Genomic DNA, 22,256 nt, shown 5'->3' with positions numbered 1-22,256 from the left:
AATATAAGCAATAAACAGTTACCAAATTGTAGTATATAGTCAATATGAATACAATTTGGGTGACAGATAAATAATCATGTCGCCCTAACGGGCGACATTCAATTTATCTGTCACCCAAATTGTATTCATATTGACTATATACTACAATTTGATAACTGTTTATTGCTTAAGTATACTATTGGATAATTTTTTTCGTGTCAGGTCCCTGTGGTTAGTACATCACGTGATACAATACTGGATTCTGATTGGCTACACACATGGGTACTATTTGCAATAGTGCCCGGGCAAGCGGGCACTATTGAAGTGGCGCGAAATTGAACGTGAATGTATTGTGACGTTACCATTACATGACGTCATTATAACGTTGCGCTTCTACCAAGACGTCAAGATGGCGGACAGGCTGTTGTGTGCGGGGATGGAAGCAAATGTTGCCTTTCTACAGAAGACAGTTCACTAATGTTCTATATTGATCTACTTTTAATTTTCATGAAGCTGAATCCTGTTTTTATAGAATCCCATATTTCTGCGACAATATATATGTTTTACTTTTGATGTAACAACGTGGTGTGGAAAGATAGCGTTGCGAGGTATCGCTTGACGTACTTTTATTACGATGACATGAAAAACGGTTTCATGTCAGGGTGATGTACTAAACCCATTATGGCCTGGTAGAAAGGGCACTATTGCCTCATAGTATTGTCTCATGATGGGATAGTGCCCTCGCCTTCGGCTCGGGCACTATTCCAGTGCCCTCTCAACAAGGCCATAGTGCCCTCTCAACAAGGCCATAATAGATAAATATATGTACAGTAGTCTGTCTAGGTCTGTCATCCGATCTCTCTCACTCGCTCTCAAAACTTTACTATATTGTTCACGGGTACATTTGAATAAGTTCTTGTGTTTATTTTATTTTAAATAATCGTTACCAATTTGACATTTTTGCTGAAGATAGACATCGGTTGATTTGTTTGTAGTTATTTTATTAACATTTTCCGGAATTGAAGAGTACCCATTATCCGAGCAGTTTCTAATATTAGTAGCCATTTAATCACTTCCGGATTTAGTTTTAGTCGGTGGGGAATGAAATACCTGATGGTGTTTTATTGATAGCCAGTTTAGTCTGCAAATATCTATTGTCATACGTAAGTACAAACTTTGATATAATTAGTAAGCAACAAATTTTACGTACCAGCAAGGATTTTATGTAAGAAGGATTAATGTCACTGTTTAAACACCATGCGAGCTCCTGTGTAGAATAACAGGAGTTTGACGTTCTGTCAATAACGGAATAATACATAAATATATGGGTGTTTTTATGTATTTATTCTATAAATTATTGACAGAAGGTCAAACTCCTATGGTAGAACGAATAATTATACCCTGCCACACTGTTCCTGGCTGGGTATCTGACGACGACCATCTGCCAGAAATCTTTAATTGCATGTACATGTATAATCTTCCTCCGTCGTTCAGAGCTACGTTAACGTTATTGCAGCTAGCTATAGATCACAGGTGCTTGAACAGGTAGGGAAAACCACTAAGTTGGGTAATATGCGGGATGGTTCTGCATTTCAGTAATATATAAAATCCTGTATTTGAGGGGTCATTGTGTTTAAATACGAAAATGCAGGATATCTGAAATGAATGTGGATGACTAGCCCAAGATACTCTGGCCCTGACACCAGACTTTGACATTATGACAGGTAGATGTCTGGTGTAGGGCCAGAGCGCAGTGCTATATCAAAGGTGGAACTTGTTGACATTGTTTAGTATCGGGCCAGGTCATCTCACCCTGATGGAGACTGCTTACAAAGCATTAAATTACCACCGAGAAGGGTCACTTAGCTTAAGTCTTTTCAGCAAATGAATAATTTATCTACCCACAGCATTCCATTTTATCTTGTGTGCACTTAATATTATATCAGTACAGTAGTTTCTTTAACGCAACTTTAAATCACCCTCGTCCTCGTTGCCATTTTCTCATAGTATGTAAATTGCCTAGAATTAGTGCTAGAACGGGTAACCAGATAACGGGTTCACGGTTCGGTTTCAGCTTGTATCCGGTTAGCATTTTAGCTATCCTATAACTGCCATATACATTTCGTACGGCAAAAATACTCCTCAAAGTAATGAAATTCCTGTACTAACAATCGTCTTTACCTATAGTATAAACTATACATGCTTTCAGAAACGCAATTTTGTAATGAAATTAAAAGTGTTACGACAACAGTGTTGTTATCGGAAACTGGGTCGTCACTAAAACGCTTATGGATGTAACTTTGCTTCTATGCAAACGTTCCAGTGAGCGTGATGTGCGCAAGTGCCGTGTACAAAAGAAACCATGTGCAGGAAGTAGGCCTACTTTGACATTGTAAGTGTTTACACCGATTTCCATTCACCATCATGGTTTTATTAAAAACATACAAAATAAATCTAATTCAAAGTAATTATTCTTTGTGTTAAATGAGTATTTCCTGAAAGATATGAACAATTGTTATGGAATCCAGACGAAGTATGACTAATTCATGGCATCGATGTACTACTGAAACGTTACTTAAACAGCTACAAAATTGTACGGTTATCTGGTTACGGTTCGCTTAATCCGATCCGGTTAACCGTTTGGCATTTTTACTAACCGTTCCAGCACTACATTTTAGGCTCGACGGATTGCTCTTTTGGGTAGATAAATTATTCAATTGTTGAAAAGACCAAGGTAAGTTGGGCTTCTCGGAGGTCAGTCTGAATTTGGAGATGACCTGGCCCGATACCAATCGGTGTCGGCGAGTTCCACCTTTTGATATACCACTGCGCTCTGGCCCTACACCAAACATCTATCTGTCATAATGTGTATGTCAGGCGCCGATTTCTCGAAACAAAAGTTTCCAGGGGTCATAACAATTCCTTTTCAGCTATCTTTCACTACCATTCCCGAGTCCCTATATGGGCGCCAATGTAACAGGGTGCAGGATTTACTATAAATACCACAATTGCAATAGTATTGCGATAGTATAATATTACATTCTGGATTATATCCTTTCGACGGCCAGTAGGATTTGAACTTGACTCAATTTTGATAGTAGGTTATAACAAATGCCATCTATGAAAGCAGTTTGCATCTAGATTTCGGTTTGATGCCATTTTCACGATGATAACAAACAGTACATTCTACAAACAAGCAAAAACAGTCACCAGAAGGCCCCTAAAGGTCACCACGCAAGGATCATGGGAGGCAGAAACCTGCGTGTGGGACTTGTTTTTTTTTTTTTTTTTGAATCGGTGCTATTTTCCCCTTCCTTTTCCCTTTCTCTCTATTTTCTCTTACTTTAATATCTCTTCTATCGTTTAAGACCATTTGCATGTCTGTATCTTGATAATTAAGCTCACAACGACAGGTTTTTGGGCACACACTAAAATCTGGATTTCAGACCTCAATTTTTGACTTATTTGGGCATGTTAAAAGGTGATTTGTGACGTCACTAATGCTATGACCGAAACGATATTGACATGCTATGTAGGGATGAACATTTTCTTTTCAAAAAACTAGTATTTAGTTTTCAACGGTCTCAGTGGGGCTCTAGAAGGGTGCATGAAATGGGGCAAATGAACAATTACGCATAAATACGTTACGGTCTCAAAGGATATTAAAATCCAGTTGGCTGAATTGAATTGGCTGCCATGATGAACATCTAATGCAGTATTGGTTTAGAGTTTTTTCCCTTTACCTGCTAGCATCAGTACTAACTAAGAAGTCCACAGGTTTATTTGTTTGAATAGTAACGGCAAAATCCATATATAGATGTACAACGTCCCGAGAAGAGTGACTTTTTATAGCCAGCCAATGAGATTGCAGCCAAAGCCTCGCTCATGCATATTATAATATATCGGCCACGACACAAGTATGAATTTTTAGTTTGATGATCTACAAAGTGTTTGTCATAATAGGGCTTTTATCTTCTTAATGACGGTACTTTGTATAGATGTGTAAGATGATTTCGAAAGGAAAATTATCATTCTTTCCAACGGTAGTAACAGTTTTTATGACGATGTACTAGAAATGTGTTTTTATAGACACTAAAGGTAGGCGGGTTAGAAATTTGGAGTCTAAGGCTTTCCATCCTTCTCGTATATAGTACCATGTAGGGTATGACGTATATCGTTTTTAGCTCACCTGATCCAAAGGACCGAGGTGAGCTTATGGAATACCGCTGCGTCCGCCTTCCATCGTCCATCATTTGTCATCCGGCGTCCATCAACAATCGACTTCTTCTCCATAACCGTTGCTAGGATTTCAACAAAATTTGACTGGAAGCATCGTTATAGGGTGGGGATTCAAAATTGTACAAATGATTGGGCTGACCCCCTGAGGGCCTGAGGGGCAGGGGTCAAAAGTGGTCGATTTCGCTATTTCTATATAAACAACTTCTTCTCTGCAACTAAACATAGGATTATGCTCATAATGAAATGGCAGCATCCTATTAGGATGGGGATTCAACATTGTACAAATGATGGAGCTGACCTTCTGGGAGCCTGAGGGGGTTGATCAAAAGGGGTCAATTTGGCTATTTCCATATAAACGACTTCTTCTCTGCAACTAAGCATGGGTGGCACTCAAAATGCAATGGTAGCATCCTTATAGGTTGGGGATTCAAAATTTTGCTAATGATGGAGCTGACCCTCTGAGAGCCTGAGGGGGTTGATCAAAAGGGGTCAATTTGGCTATTTCCATATAAACGACTTCTTCTCTGCAACTAAGCATGGGTGGCACTCAAAATGCAATGGTAGCATCCTTATAGGTTGGGGATTCAAAATTTTGCTAATGATGGAGCTGACCCTCTGGGAGCCTGAGGGGGTTGATCAAAAGGGGTCAATTTGGCTATTTCCATATAAACGACTTCTTCTCTGCAACTAAGCATGGGATAGCATCATAATTTAATGGTAGCATCCTTATAGGGTGGGATTCAAAATTGTACAAAAGATGGGGCTAACCCCCTTTTGGCCTGAGGGGTGGGGTCAAAAGGGGTCAATTTGGCTATTTCCATATAAACGACTTCTTCTTTGAAACTAAGCATGGGATAGCACCCATAATGCAATGGTAGCTTCCTTATAGGATGGGGATTCAAAATTGTACAAATGATGGGGCTGACCCCAAGGGGGCCTGAAGGACGGGGTCAAAAGGGCTCAATTTAGCTATTTCCATATAAATGACAGAAAATTGCTCCTCCTGTTTAACCCCCCCTTAACTCACAAGGGACTCCGACCTGACCTTTATCATATGTCATATCATGATGTCCTGACCCTGCGGTATCTGTAAACAAAAAATAATGCTTATCGGTCATGGCCACCAGCGGGCCAAAATCCTTTGACTATATGCTATGTTTGAATATAGAAAAGATTATTTGAGAAATCAAGGAAATCAATATCTATTTATATTATTAACATTTTGTTTCCTTTCCAGGAATTGAATGCCAGGGAAAATACCAAGTACTTATAAGGAAAAGGGACACACAGAACAGGCAGACTTCAACAGCTTTACTACTGCGTCTGATGATACACAGAAGACAGACTTAAACATCGGTACTGCATCTGATGAAACAAAAAACAGACAGACTTCAACAGCAGTACTGCGTCTGATAATACACAGAAAACAGACTTCTTCAACAGCAGTACTGTGTCAGCTGAAACACAGAACAGACAGATTTCAACAGCGTTATTGCGTCTGACGAAGCACAGAACAGACAAACTTCAACAGCTGTACGTATACTGCTCCTGATGAAATACAGAACAGACAGACTTCAACAGCGATATTGCATTGAGGAAACATTGCCTACATTGATATATATCTGATTGCATCCTTAACAACCGATGGATATAAGAAAAGAATGTTCATATTGCGATAAAAGTAATAGTAGGGTCTTGCCTAGGACGTAGACTAATGAAACTTTTATCTTTCCAGGGTGTCATATTTTGTAAAGCAGCAAGTGTTTTAACCAGACTAAGTAATACTACAAGCCTACAGTAGTAAATGTGGGTTATATGGTTAAGGATCTGATATGGCACAACATCAAGAGACCGACATCAGTGAACACAGTGGTCAGAAGTCGTACACTTGTGATATTTGTGGTAACAGGTTCAGCAAGACAAGTCACCTGCAAGTGCACCTCAGGACACATACAGGAGAAAAGCTGTTCAACTGCTATGTCTGTGGTAAAGAATTTGGTCAGTCATGCACCTTACATTTACACCTCAGGACACATACGGGAGAAAAGCCGTTCAAATGTAATGTATGTGGTAAGGAGTTTAGTCAGTCGGGATCCCTTCAAATACATCTCAGAATACATACAGGGGAGAAGCCATTCAAATGCAATGTCTGCGGTAAAGAATTCCGTCGTTCATATACACTACAGACACATCTAAGGACGCATACAGGAGAGAAGCCGTACAAATGTGATGTGTGTGGTAAGGATTTCATTCGGCCAGGTGCCTTAAATATACACCTCAGGACACATACCAGAGAAAAACCTTTCAAATGTAATGTCTGTGGTAAGGAGTTTAGTCAGCTATTCACTCTACAGACACACCTTAGAACACATACAGGGGAAAAGCCGTACAAATGTGATATTTGTGGTAATAATTTTGGTCAATTATATACACTACAAACACACCTTAGAACACATACAGGAGAGAAGCCATACAAATGTGATAAATGTGGTAAGGGGTTTAGTCAATCAAGCAACTTACAGGCACACCTCAGGACACATACAGGAGAGAAACCCTACACATGTGATGTCTGTGGTAAGGGGTTTAGTCAGCCACAACACCTACAGACACACGTCGGGACTCATACAGCAGAGACTCCTTATGAATGTGATATCTGTGGTAAGGCGTTTAGTAGGAATTTTGTCCTACAGTCACACCTCAGGATACATACAGGAGAGAGACCCTACCAATGTGATATCTGCGGTGAGGACTTTACTTTTGCAAGTTCCCTTCAGAACCACCTACATGTAAGCAAACATACAGGAGAGAACCCTTATCAATGTGAAGTCTGTTTTAAAGGGTTTCGTATGAAAGACAGTCTACAAAAACACCTCAAAACACATTCAGGGGAGAAACCTTTCAAATGTGATGTCTGTGAAAAACATTTTAAATCGAAAAGAAACCAAGTGAGACATCTCTCAACGCACACAGGAGTGAAGCCTTACAAATGTGATGTTTGTGAAAAAGATTTTAGTCTGAAAGAGAACCTAGTAAGACACCAGAGGATACACACTGGAGAGAAACCTTTCAAATGTGAAGTTTGTGGAAAAGAATTTAGTTTGAAACAAACCCAAATGAGACATCTTGAAACACATTCTATGTGGATTGGGGGATTCAAACCGCAGGCCTGAGTTTTTGTGGCCTTTAACCAGGTGACCAATACAGGTCTTCTGGGCTTTTGTTTTAAGGATTTACTGTGGTAAAAAGTCCAAATTTTCTGATGACTAACTTGTTTTCTAATATAAATTTTTGAAAATAGCAATTCAAATGTAATAAAAAAAATATCATAGTGGTGTGCTTATTGATTTCGAGCAATTTCGAATCAAAGATAGCGATTTGACGTTAACTGTAATTTACCGTAACTGTCTCTTTACACTACTAAACACTACGCGAGACGCCTATGAACCGGGAATAAACAAAAACAGTTTTTCTCCAAAATTCCTATGTTATCGAGTCAAACGAAACACCAATGTAAAGTTAATTAAATTTCACAACGTTTAGTTCTTGCTTTAAGGACGGGAGATTTAGAAGAATTGTCTTAAATTTTCGTTAAAAAGTACGCTTCAGAAAGTAAGACGGTAACCCTCGCACTCGCACGCTATATCAAAGGCTACGCCGGCGGATATCAGAGGAAAATCAGTCTTTGCCCAAGGTCACGGTCAGTACACATGCCCAAAACCCAATGAGACTTATCCTTCTGATATACGTCCTTAACCGGAATTTTTCTGTTTTGAGCTAACAGGCAACGAACTAAAGCAATATTTTGCTAAGATGTAGTTGTCTGATCAGTTTTCGCAAACTTATTAGCAAAATTGACAAAACCAGTATTTCCTTTAAGGATCTGACTATTTGACGTACATTGTGTAAGTTGTGATTTTACCAGAATTTCACTGTTTTGAGCATACACATGACAAGCTAAAGCATTATTTTGCAAATCAGTTGTTTTATAAGTATGAATATTCGTTAAATTGACAAAACCAATGTTTTCTTTAAGAAAATGATATCACACAATTAACCCATTATTTTTGCTCAGAACAGTTGCGTATATTACCTCTCACTACCACTAAGCTATTTTTTGTCTGATTTAATACTTAACACAAAAAAAGTTCAAAATGAAATTTCTTTTATTTCAGTGAACATTATACTGAAAATTTGTCATTTTGATCTCCTATATCAAAATTTTATAAAAAAAAATGTTTTTTAAGGTCGAATATTTATTTTTGTCGTTTTATGTTCAACAGCTAAGCTAGCTATTTACAAATAAATTATGTAAAAACAGAATGCAAATATAAATATAATAAAGTAAATCTGAACCAATCACATGCCTGCAGAAATTTTCTTTGAAGATTACTAAGAGAGCAACGCCCAACTTCAGAGCCACACAGTCAACCAGTGTACCGTTATACGGCTCTTTTGATGTATATCAAAGGACTAAATTACCTGTTTTGTTCTGTTGCCTGAAGTTTGCGATCGTAAGTGATCGGAACCCTTGGAGTATGGAGGATGCTGATATTGTTGAATGATACATTATATATTCAAATTGAAGGATAGATGTTTTCGTCAAAGTATGGATGTTTTATGGACATTTTGATGGTCCAATGATTGACCAACAACATCGCCTCATCACATCTTTATGCATCGAAATTATATGCAGACTGGTTAAAGATGCTCCACCGCTAACAAATGGTACCAAAAGCAAAATAAATCATTTTATATTATTTTTGTGTTAATTTGACATATATATATATATGTAACCGGGTTGCGAACTGGATCTTAGCAATTAAAACTCAGGGACAACCGGGTCGGGTTCACTGGTATTTATTCGCCATAAATATTGTACTGCCTGCATGTGGGTTCAGTTGGTCCATATACAACAATGGATGTACGTACATGTATCTGCTTATTGATATAGATATAGATAGATAGACATGTAGATAGAACCCTGAAACATATAAATAAAAGTACATTAGGATTGCTACCATAACTAACATACAATACTAAACGTGTACACTAGACAAGTTATCCCTATCGAAATATCACAGTTATATAGATACAAATACATAAGTAAAACTTTATAATTTCCTATCAGTAAAGGTAGTAACCATTACCTTACAACCATGCATTAGCATGATAGATAAAAAGAAATATTTACCCTATACATTATAAATATACATAAAGAGTACAATATACACAAGGGGAGGTAATCCGCTTGTCAGATAACAAGGGGAAGTAACCCACTTGTTACGAACAAGGGGAAATAATCCACTTGCACACTTAACACCATTAAAACTAGTACAATATGGAAAATAGATATTATTCCAATATACACATAAATATACCAATTACAGTGGGTTACATATTATAGCAAATTCAATAATATCTTACTTTATCAGATTAATATACAAAGCATTTCTAACTATTATGTGTATGTTGCTTACCTCAACTATGGGTAAAGGGTTGCTTATGCTTATAATGTATACAGCACAATAGCAGACATCTACATGATTCCACTGAAAGATTTATAAATAAATCAATCAGTAACAAGTATAAAACCATACACAATTACTTTTAAAACACATACACATATTACACAGTTACTAAATTCATACTGGATTTAGAGATATAACAAATTTAAGTTACAATCTATTTCGAATTCCACTCTATACAAAATGTATACACTTACTCAATAATTAATTGAATCAATCTACATTTCTTAATTACCATACTTTAGATACCAAAATAATATGTAAAAAGATAATATAAAAAGTATTAGACTTACATTTGGGTTTGTAGCTTATTGGCGCGTATCATGATACAGATCTCCAAAAAGGGGAGATGTTGCTCCTTCCCCAGATCTCAAGCTACTGTCTAATTTTTGGACAAAGACTTTCCCTCCAAAAATATATTAACCAATAAGACAACAGGTCAGATAGGTCAGGTCAAGGTCAAACACTGGACTTTACTCTACATGCACCCAGGACATGGACAGTACATTTAATAGTGGACATTCACAAAGACAAGTCACATGACCATACATACTTCATACATACCCAGGTAAAATCTATTTATAGCTCACCAGGCAGAGTGACTGAGCTCACTCTACATATATACATTACTTGTATATCACAGAGCACTTACCACACTCTGTGATACATAATTCAGTGAGACATCAACATTACATTGACCTGAAAGAAATTACTTTAAAACAAATGAAATTAAAACAATATACAACCCATGTATCAATATACAATACAATCAAATTAATAAAATACCAATTAACTAATTAGTGGTGGAATAGACATATATATATACACGATTAAACACCATTGCTGTTCAAATGATGAGTATCATTTATGGTCTGTCGGCGGTGGAGCATCTTTAAGAAACAAAGATACATGTCCATCCATTATTAAAATGTATATGATAATTGAATAATCTTTATGTAGTTTTAATCTTGGTATCTTTTCTTCTCTTCCGTACATCGCTGCCTAACGTTTGTCCTCGAGTTGATCCCTCGTCCATTTGGGGATTACGTCTTCTGGCCGGAGTGTCTTTAGTACTCTTTACCGCCTTAGCGCTCACCACAAAGTGAATGGAACGACTGGTTTACCCGTTGTTAGTTTAATGAGACCGGTGGGGTGTGCTATTTTGATATCTTTGGTGGCGTGCTTCGGTAGCGCTATAAAAAGGGAACGAGTTTTACTAACACGCCAATAAGGAGACAAAACACGGATTTATACCGCAGCTTCACAAGGCATTCTAACCTACACAACACATCACACAGGGAAGACCGTCCTGAAATGACTCTTAGCTGATGATAGAGTGTATTGTGTAATTGTGGTGTCCATTCATTTTAGTGCTATTTCACTGAAGTATGTTGCCAAAAGAAAAAGGCGGAGTGCATTACAGTCGCCACATTATACTGACATCGGCTGTACTCGTCGTCTCACTCTCATTCTATTAATATAAATGCTACGCAGGAACAGAAACAATGTAGATTAATATGCTGTTAATTAAAAAATACCTATTGCATCGCAAGTGCGAGAATATGTATATCATTATATATTAGCGCAGATATGAAATAGCACAGTTCGATATTTCAATAGAGGAAATACCATTTTACAACACTGAGCGCTGTATGTGAATCATTTCTTGAAAGATAGCGCGAAAAGCGCAAAAATAATAAGAGCGCAGCTCTCTGCGCGGCCGAAGGCCGCGTAGAGCGAAGCTCTACTAACCATAACACGTGTGTGTGCATATAGAATCCAATACATTCCAGTACCCCTTGGATTTTGAAATTGTTTCCCGCGGGAAAAGTCTCGCGCCTCCATGCAGGCTGCCATGTTTTAATTCTCGTTTTCAGCACGACGAGATTTGAAGTTTTCTCTGTAGACAAAAGGTGTCATCAGGATACACTTTGAAATTACTGTTATTAGTTTTAGATAACTACACAAAGACAAGAACGGCACAATAAATGTACTGGTCAAAATGATATCATCTGTGTCAAGCTCGGCACCGTCAACCGTGACGTCAGGACGTCTTTGGTGCCAAAGATGGCGCCACATATTCCCGCGCAGTTTTGATAAATGGTATGTTGCCAAGATTTCCGCCTTTGAGAGAAAAAACAATTTTAGATAGAAAGGATGAACTATAGCAATTATATTGAAAAACCTATTTTATCGAAATGTAAAAGATGGACTTAAAGAAAATCACAAAAATACCAGTCAATGTGTAAATTTTACAGTACATATATTGGAAATAAATAATTAAAACAAAGCAATTTTATCCTTATATTACCGATTTGATAATATCAAATAACTTATTAATTTAGCATTAGTTATAAGAGATAACTTCAATAAGATAAGAATTGTGTTCAGTGATGGTTTGATGAATATATGCATACAATTTTATTGAATTGCATGAAAGATTCGCTAATGTTTTTGCAAGAATACCGAGTTCGGATAAACATATTAACTTAACAGTTCAACCATCTTGACCGTCATCTTGAATATTTTAAATTCTCGAATATTACCAGGGTGGCATCATCCAGTTTCTGATGAAGGACATGATATAGAACATTTTATTTCGTTTTTATTTTATTACGAAATCCAAGATGACCACCACAGCCGCCATCTTGAAAACACATTTTGAACTTCTATCCGGCCGCCTCTTCTTGTCACACATCGCTTCCCGATTTCATTTACACAGATGTAGAAATGAGGACATTAACGATAAAAAACCAAATGCTTGTTTTGCATAGCTTGCATTTAGGTGTGTATGGCTGAAGTACATGTATATTTGCAAGTTAAGTTTATGTTTATTGATAATGACCCGCCATATGGTATATACATGTACAATAGACTTTACCATCGCCGACAGAGCATAAATGATATTCATCATTTGAACAATAATTGGCGTGGAATCGTGTATATATCTGTCTAATTAACACAAAAACTAATATAAAATAATTTATTTTGCCTTTGGTGCATGCGCAATTAGTAATTCGTTCCATATAGGATATAGTGCCACGGAATTTTTTCGGGATGCAATTAATTATTTTTTTTATGTTTTTACCTTGAAGTAAAATTAAAAGCTCAAACTTTTCAATGGTGGTAATTGTGTAAAGTACCTAACTTTTGTAACTGAACAAAAATACTATATCGTCTGCTCCTGTTTTTGATAGTGAAAAAACATCATTTGTCAGCGGTGGAGCATCTTAAACGTGTCTATGCTGTGATAAGTAAAATATAAGCTGGAGTTTTGGAGCTTACTAAGAAATACAAAAATGAAATAACGGAAAGACGAACTTATATTTTCTTGTTTGTCATCCTTCCATTGTTTACACTAATTTACACTTCGTCGTCACATGAACATATTAATCCAGTAAAAATACGAAAAATACTAAAATAGAGGCCTAACCTCCAAATAATTGCAACAGAATTTGTTTTCTGCTTTTTGGGTTGGAGGGTGTTATTATTGTTCCATGAAAAAAATCACCAAAAATCAGAAGTTCGGAAAGTCGTTTTTTCAAAACCCGAAAAATATGAAAATATAAAGAAATCACACTTTTGACCACTTTTAAAGTACAATATCTGCTATTTTTGCAATACTTGAAATATGAAATCGGGTATATAGTAAGACAAACATTAGGTTAGTACAAATAAGTTGAAATGATACAATAATTCCAGTCAATCAAAGAAATAAAGAAGGATGAAAACGGCTCAAAACCTTTTGAATTTAGCTAGCATTACCGTTTTTGTTCTTTTTAGATACAAATATTTATAAAAACTTACCCTGAACAATATCAGTTTATGTTTTATGTCTTAAAGGGTTACTTTTTCTTTGATATTAATGCATGATCGATAATACATTAGCTAGAAAAAAACTAAATATTAACCTGTCAAGTTGACTGATCGTGCCAATTTGAAGCGTTTTTATACTTAGATTTTTGGCAAAACACCCATTTTGGTAGTTAATATTTCGGAAAATAACAAAAAACAAATGCTTCCAAATATGTTATATCCCTTTTTGTATATTTTGTACTTGTTATTTTGATCATTTGTAACAGATGTAAAAACGGTATAAATATACACATCTTATTTAGTATTAAAAACTTCCTATCATGTTAATTTGGCTGAATACCAAAATATGTAGGTATAGAACAGATATCGATATTATATTCTGTACATTATTTGTATACATTGTACCACTTTATCGGGGACTCCAGTTGTAAAGTGCATGTACGTGTATGTAGATATTTTTTCCCCTTTCTTTTCTTTTGTTTTCAATTTTGAATTTATATGTCACTTTGTGTTAATTACTCAAATATAATTCAATTAATGAATAGCCTATGGAAAAAGTTCTTATGTATACATATGTATATGTCTACCATCGTCAATATTCGGATACAGCCTAATTCAGTATGCAGTGAAACACGTGGTTTATGGAGTATTAATATATTACAGGTATTGTATCTGGGTTATATAATGCAATTTACTTATTGCGATACAATTTTTTGATCTAGTAATACACACGATGTACATATCAACGATATCGAACTTCTAAATACAACGTACGTTATTGATAAGCTAAAGAAAATAACTCGATTAACATTTAATTTCAATTGACACATTTGACTTCTAAATCTTCCGCATTGCTGGAAGTGGCAAATCGTTCATGCACGTGTTATTCAAACCATAGCGAACATGGTATTGTCCTAAGCCATTGAGTAAGAACTGCCATGTCCATTGTGTTACATTAAGGGATAAGGTATCTACATACCGCTCAGGTATATTATCTCAAGGCGTAAAAGCCACGAGGTCCTATTGTTTAGCGTTGATTAGTTTAGTTAGAACTGACCAAAACGAATATCACTTGACCAAGCCAGAGTGTGAGATAACACGGGAGTCTGTCTAATATGTACCTATAATATAAGTAGCTGCGAAATATCGAGGACGTCCAATTTATAATTTGCATAGGTCATCTTTACAACGTACCTTGCTGTAGTTTTAGGTAAGTGAGCGGCGTCTATATTATACTTTATCTATAATATTTATTATTTATTATTAATTAACATTTTCTTTATTCAGCAGTAGGGCGCAACTCAAATTGATTTCGTCTTTCACTTCACTTACTAAATTAACATCATTGAAAAGTTTGAACTTCTATTATAATGGCCAATTTCCTTAGCGAAACGTCTTTTATTTTTTGAAAATGCAATGTAAAACGAGATTAATAATTTTCAAAAGTTATTAACTTAAAGTTATACTATATTTATCATCACCGCATAAACAATTTGATTAAAACAAATCAAATGTAAATTTTATGTACATAATTACCGCGCACTGCGCCACACGGCAAAACAGCGAAATGAATCTTATTTGTCACAAACATAGATTTCGCAGGAAATCTGGCATTTGTTTGGTATTGTAGCCTCCAGGGGTCTTAGCAAGACAATCAATTCATTATTATTTTGAATTACACAATAATGTGCCGATGGTGTGAATCCGGTATGTTGAGTTCAGATCGAGCTGGGTTGCATAAAGGTATGACGACACTCACAATTATCATTTCCAAATGCAGGTAACTTTAAATCGAAAAATTACCGTGTTGAGAACGCTTTAAAACTATCAAAATACACTGTATAACTCACCTCAGAGATTCCAAATCGTCATATTTTTTCTCGGGGGAAACCCCCGGAACCCCTAACAACAAAATCTCGCGCCTTTGGCGCTCGCAAATTCATCAAAATACATCGTAAAACTCATCTCAGCCATTCTAAATTGTATTCTTTTTCCCGAGGAAAACTGAGGTCCCCCAGAACAATAAAATCTCACGCCTTCAGTGCTCGCAAATTCATCAAAATACATCGTAAAACTCACCTCAGCCATTCTAAATAGTAATTTTTCCCGGGGGAGACCCCCGAACCCCAATTAAAAGAATTTATCGCGCCTGCGGCGCTCGCAATTGCAACAAAGTGCATCGTAAAATTCATCTCCGTCATTTTAAATCGAAATATTTTTCTAGACACCCCGAACCCCCAACCTCGCGCGCTAATTTGCGTATTAATTAATTTTCTGCTTACGACGCCACTGTCTATAGATGTGTACAGGGATTATATGTAATGATAATATTACTTTGGTAGATTTCATGGGGTGATGAATTGAGTTCATCTTCAAACAAATTGAACAAAATGAGCAGTTCATATTCAATTTGTTTCAAGGGGAACTCTATTCATCATCCCATGAAATCGACCAAAGCAAGATTCAATCCTTATATTCAATTCAATCGTATTTAATTGACAGATTGGAATATTTTTTTATAATGATAAATGTGTCTATTTAAATCGCACTCAGACGCACTAATGTGTGACAAGAGGTCCAATATATAACACTGTTGTTAATGGTTTTTGTTCGTTCTTTAAAGATGCTCCACCGCCGACAAAGCATAAATGCTATTCTTCATTTGAACAATAATTGGTGTTTATCCTGTATATATATGTCTAATTAACACAAAAAATAATATAAAATATTTTATTTCGCCTTTGGTGCATGCGCAACCAGTACTTTCTTCCATATAAGATATAGTGACACGGATTTTTTTCGGGATGCAATTAATTATTTTTCATATTTTTAACTTGAAGTAAAATTAGAAGCTCAAACTTTTCAATGGTGGTACTGTAATGGTGTAAATTAAGTAACTTTTGTAACTGAATAGTGAAAAAATACCATTTGTCAGCGGTGGAGCATCTTTAAATAGTTAATATGTGGTACACAAATTTTCTGATATAAAAATATTTTTGATCAACATGATCCATTTGAATAGCATTTGTTCTGTTTCATGAAGTTAAAGCATCAGTTTATACATACATATACGGCTTGATAATTTATTTCATTACAAACCAACATAAACCAAAATTTTATCATTCTTAATCAAATATCGACATCTAATAAATATTAGTTCTCAGATCCATGTGGAAAATATATTGAAACTGTCACTAATTCTCAGATCCCTGTGGAATGTATATTGAATCTGTTACTAGTATGGTTCTCAGATCCCTATGACAGCTACACTACATCTACACTTGACAAACACAATATACAACATATTTTTCCATTTCAAAAGTTGGTTTTTCATATGGTACACAATGCATATATACTGTAGCATATCACGGCAATCTTTAACACATAACAAATTTCTCCGAGTGAGGAGTAACTTTTATATTCTGTCTTTGCATATTATCTGCCCTTGAAGTATTGATTGTGACGTCATGTATTTGCGAGCGTTACGTTATTCTTTTCTGAGAAAAAGACGTTATATCATCGGTAATATGTTCTCATAGAGTAATGACGTCACAATTGATACCTGCACACAAGGGAGGTAACTCTGTAATATGCTAATAAACATTAGCGAATGCTGCATCATGGTTTATATAAAAGGAAATCATTGTGAAAAATTTTGGATTTAACTTTTTATCTTGATGAAAACTTTCAAGAACGAGCAACAGATAAACAGATTTCAAGGCCCGCTACCTTTCCGAAATGGATTTTGTTTTTTTTATAAATGGAAATTTTAAATAAGATAGTATAAATAGTTTTGCAGAATCGTTAAAGTTATTAGCTTAAGTACTACACCTCCTGAATAATTTATATAAAATTAATTCATATGCAAACATATCACACAGGCGAATCCAGTGGATATCAGGCGGATTATGTGATGATTAAATAGTTTGATATAGCTGTAATTATCTTTTGATACATCTATAATTATCATTTGATACATCTGTAATTATCTTTTGATACATCTTTAATAACCATTTGATACACCTGTAAGTATCTTTTGATAGATCTGTAATTGTCATTTGATACATCTGTAATTATCTTTTGATACACCTGTAATTATCTTTTGATACATCTGAAATTATCATTTGATACACCTGTAACTATCTTTTGATACATCTGTGATTATCAGTTGGGTCAAAGAAGTATCATTTGATATACCTGTTCATGTAATCATCTTTTGACAAAGCTGTAATAATCATTTGATACACCTGTGGTTATCTTTTGATACACATTTAATTTTCTTTGACACACTTGTAATTTTTCTTTATATACACCGTTAATTATTTTGATACACCTGTAGTCATCTTTTGATACACCTGTAATTTTCGTTTGATAAACCTGTAATTATCTTTTGATACAACTGTTATTATCTTTTGATACACCTGTAATTACCATTTGATACACCTGTAATTATTTTTTTGATATACTTATAATTATCGTTTGATACACCTGTAATTATCTTTTGATACACATCTACGTTTCCCTAATTTAGCTTCGTGAACTGGATATGATAATAAAAACCAAGGGATCACAACGATCAAAGCTATCTTTTATACATAAATATTGATGAATATCAACACAATTTCTTCATATCGATCCTCTTTAAACGAATTTGTTTATTATAGAAGTTTAAAAGTTTAAAAAAATCCGTTATTTTACTGAAAATATAAAAAAAAAATTTGATATGTTATTATTCTTTTTTTTCCCAGAAACACCCCCAAAGGCATGGTATTTAACTTACTGTAAAGCGACAGGAAAACTCAACGGTTTCGGTAAACATAAGAAATCAAACATCCAATGATTACACTCTTCGAATTGTAAATTATTTTGTGATGCGACGTATACGTAGCGACGGAAAGGGTGAAAATGAGGCAACAAACCTGGGAGATAAATCTTACAAATGTCATATCTGTGATAAGGACTTAAAGACTTTAAGTTACTTAAAGAAACACCTCAGGATACATACTGGTGAGAAGCCGTACAAATGTGATGTCTGTGGTAAGGGGTTTAATGAAACAAGTAACCTAAATAAACACCTCAAGATACATACTGGAGAAAAACCTCATAAATGCGATGTATGTGGTAAAGGGTTTATTGAAACATGTAATCTAAAGAAACACTTGACGATACACACAGGAGAGAAACCTTATAAATGTGATGTCTGTGGTAAGGGATTTAGTATGGCACAAAGCTTACAATCACACCACAAAATACATACAGGTGAGAAACCTTACAAATGCGATGTGTGCGACAAGGCGTTTGGTCAATCAAGTACTCTAAAAGAACATCTCAACATACACAAGAGTGAGAAGCCTTACGCGTGTGATGTCTGTGGTAAGGGATTTAATAGGGTAGGGAACCTTAAAACGCACTTCATCAAACACTCCGGAGAAAAAGCTTTCAAATGTGATGTATGCGGGAAACGATTTGCTGTTGCACAAAGGCTTAAATCGCACCTCAGGATCCACACAGTCGATAAACCTTTCAAATGTGATGTCTGTGGTGAGGGGTTTAGTAGGGAAAAATGTTTTACATCCCACCTCCGAAAACATATTGGCGAGAAACCTTATTCGTGTGATATATGTGGTAAAGCGTTTAGTAAGCTCAGTTATCGACAAATGCACATTAGAACCCATACAGGGGAGAAGCCATACAAATGTGATGTCTGTGGAAAGAATTTTTCTCAGTCACATAGCCTACGGACACACATCAGGACACATACAGGGGAAAAACCTCACAAATATGAAATATGTGGTAAGGGGTTTAGTCAGAGACAAAACCTTAAAATACACATCAGAAGACACAAGGGAGAGAAACCTTATAAATGTGATATCTGTTGTAAGAAATTCGTTAAATCAGGCGATCTTCAGGCACACCATAGGACACATACAGGGGAGAAGCCATACAAATGTGATGTCTGTGGTAAGGGATTTAGTAGGAGAGATATCCTAGATGGACATACCAGGACACATACTGGAGAAGAACCCTACAAATGTGATGTCTGTGGTAAGGGGTTTAGTAGGAGAGATATCCTAGATGGACACACCAGGACACAAACCGGAGAAGAACCCTACAAATGTGATGTCTGTGGTAAGGGGTTTAGTAGGAGAGATATCCTAGATGGACACACCAGGACACAAACCGGAGAAGAACCCTACAAATGTGATGTCTGTGGTAAGGGGTTTAGTAGGAGAGATATCCTAGATGGACACACCAGGACACAAACCGGAGAAGAACCCTACAAATGTGATGTCTGTGGTAAGGGGTTTAGTAGGAGAGATATCCTAGATGGACACACCAGGACACAAACCGGAGAAGAACCCTACAAATGTGATGTCTGTGGTAAGGGGTTTAGTAGGAGAGATATCCTAGATGGACACACCAGGACACAAACCGGAGAAGCCATACAAATGTGATGTCTGTGGTAAGGGGTTTAGTAGGAGAGATATCCTAGATGGACACACCAGGACACATACCGGAGAAGCCATACAATGTAAAAATAGTATGGGTCATAATTCGGTTCATTACAGTGATCACGTCAAAAGGCATCAAAAAGAGAAGAAATCTTATAACTGTGATGTTTGAAATAAGAAATTTAGAGAAGAACGAGACTTGTCCTCACATCTACTGAAACATACGAGTGATGTGTGTGGTAAGGACTTTAGTGGGTCAGGTGACCTACAGAAACACGTCAGGACACATACAGGAGAGAAACCTTACACATATGATGTGTGTGGTAAGGGGTTTTAGTGACTCAAGTAACCTACAGAGACACCTCAGGACACACACAGGAGAGAAACCTTACACATATGATGTGTGTGGTAAGGGGTTAAGTGACTCACGTAACCTACAGACACACTTCAGGACACATACAGGAGAGAAACCTTACAATTGTGATGTCTGTGGTAAGGGGTTTAGTGACTCACGTAACCTACAGGGACACCTCAGGACACACACAGGAGAGAAACCTTACACATATGATGTGTGTGGGTAAGGGGTTAAGTGACTCACGTAACCTACAGACACACTTCAGGACACATACAGGAGAGAAACCTTACAAATGTGATGTCTGTGGTAAGGGGTTTAGTGACTCACGTAACCTACAGGGACACCTCAGGACACACACAGGAGAGAAACCTTACACATATGATGTGTGTGGTAAGGGGTTTAGTGTGTCGGGTAAACTAAAGAGACACCTCAGGACACATACAGGAGAGAAACCTTACAAATGTGATATCTGTGGTAAGGGGTTTAGTCAGACAGGTGACCTACAGAAACACCGCAGGACACATACAGGAGAGAAACCTTACGCATGTGATATCTGTAGTAAGGGGTTTAGTGACTCACGTAACCTACAGGGACACCTCAGGACACACACAGGAGAGAAACCTTACACATATGATGTGTGTGGTAAGGGGGTTTAGTAACTCACGTAACCTACAGAGACACCGCAGGAAACATACAGGAGAGAAACCTTACACATATGATGTGTGTGGTAAGGGGTTTAGTCAGTCGTCAAACCTAAAAACTTACCTCAGAAGACATACAGGAGAGAAGCAGTACAGGAACGATGTCGGTGTGTCAACAAGTTCAGTGAAGCAGTTGATCTAGGAACTAAACCTAGGTTACACGGGAGAGAAAAGACAAATGACGCGGATATTTGTGATAAACAATTAAGAACGTCATCTAGCTGTAAAGAAAATATCGGAACGGACGTGAGTTCTGATATGAATGTCAAAATTCCCTTCCAATTCTCTCTTTCAAACGGACATGGGATGAGACCATACTTAAAGACAATTGAAAGATTTAGTTTTCTATCGGAAATAAATTAAAATGTGGTAACATCGGACTCGGGTTATGAAAAATGGTCTTCATCCCCTCGTCCTAGAGAGGCTACTATCGCCATCAGTCAGAACCGTCGCCTAGTGGAAAATAGTGGCGTAAATGACATATCTAGCATGTATGAGACCAACAGTGTTGATGAGAAAACTATCAAAAGTGAGACTCAGTATTCAGGTGTCGATGCTCCCCTCCGTGAGAATACAGTTCTATATGAGAAATCTCTCACAAAGCCCATCGATGTCAAAAACATCCACATTCCAAGTGTTAATTCTCCGGAAAGATATACTAGAGAAACTACATTTCAGAGTAAGAACAACTTAAGATACCCTGGAATGAAGACTTTTATGTCTGAGGAAGGAGTTCCAGTGACAAAGTACAGTATGGAGTATCTCGTACAACATTATAACAAAACAAAAGAACTGGGTGGCGTCCATAACTTTTGTGATTTATCTTGATGTAAAAACCTGTTATTACAAAGATAAGAAAGACGACCACGAATCATATATTTTAAGATTATTTTATATGGTACATATCACTTATTAAAACATTATTAGTTTTCAGCAGTATATTATGTTCATCATTTTCAATACCCAATACTTTCGCGTATGAACAAAAATAAATTCATAGCGCATACAGTTCTATTGCGTACGAACAAAATAATTATTGTGTATGAACAAAATTGAACACAAGTTTTACGTCCACATGAAACATTTAGTTCACAAAAGAATTTTGTATGTTAACATTTTCACTTCGCTCCGCTCCAATGAAACTAGTAAACTTCGGTCACATTTCCCATTGAAGATGCTTGGTCACGCG

General features: G+C 36.4%; 1 long non-coding RNA gene and 1 pseudogene across 1 annotated transcript; one reads left to right on the top strand and one right to left on the bottom strand.

The window, feature by feature from the left end:
• Window positions 1–830: 830 nt before the first annotated feature.
• Window positions 831–21,209, top strand: LOC138305674 (zinc finger protein 208-like; annotated as a pseudogene).
• Window positions 9,060–10,064, bottom strand: LOC138305902 (uncharacterized). The gene is made up of 2 exons (XR_011205729.1): window positions 9,696–10,064; window positions 9,060–9,199 (listed from the first exon to the last, which is right to left on the bottom strand). It is a non-coding gene; the product is annotated as an uncharacterized lncRNA (long non-coding RNA).
• Window positions 21,210–22,256: the final 1,047 nt, after the last annotated feature.

The sequence above is a fragment of the Argopecten irradians genome, chromosome 13, assembly GCF_041381155.1.
Source record: "Argopecten irradians isolate NY chromosome 13, Ai_NY, whole genome shotgun sequence".
Classification (NCBI taxonomy): domain Eukaryota; kingdom Metazoa; phylum Mollusca; class Bivalvia; order Pectinida; family Pectinidae; genus Argopecten; species Argopecten irradians.
This window is presented reverse-complemented; position numbering and strand designations above follow the sequence as displayed.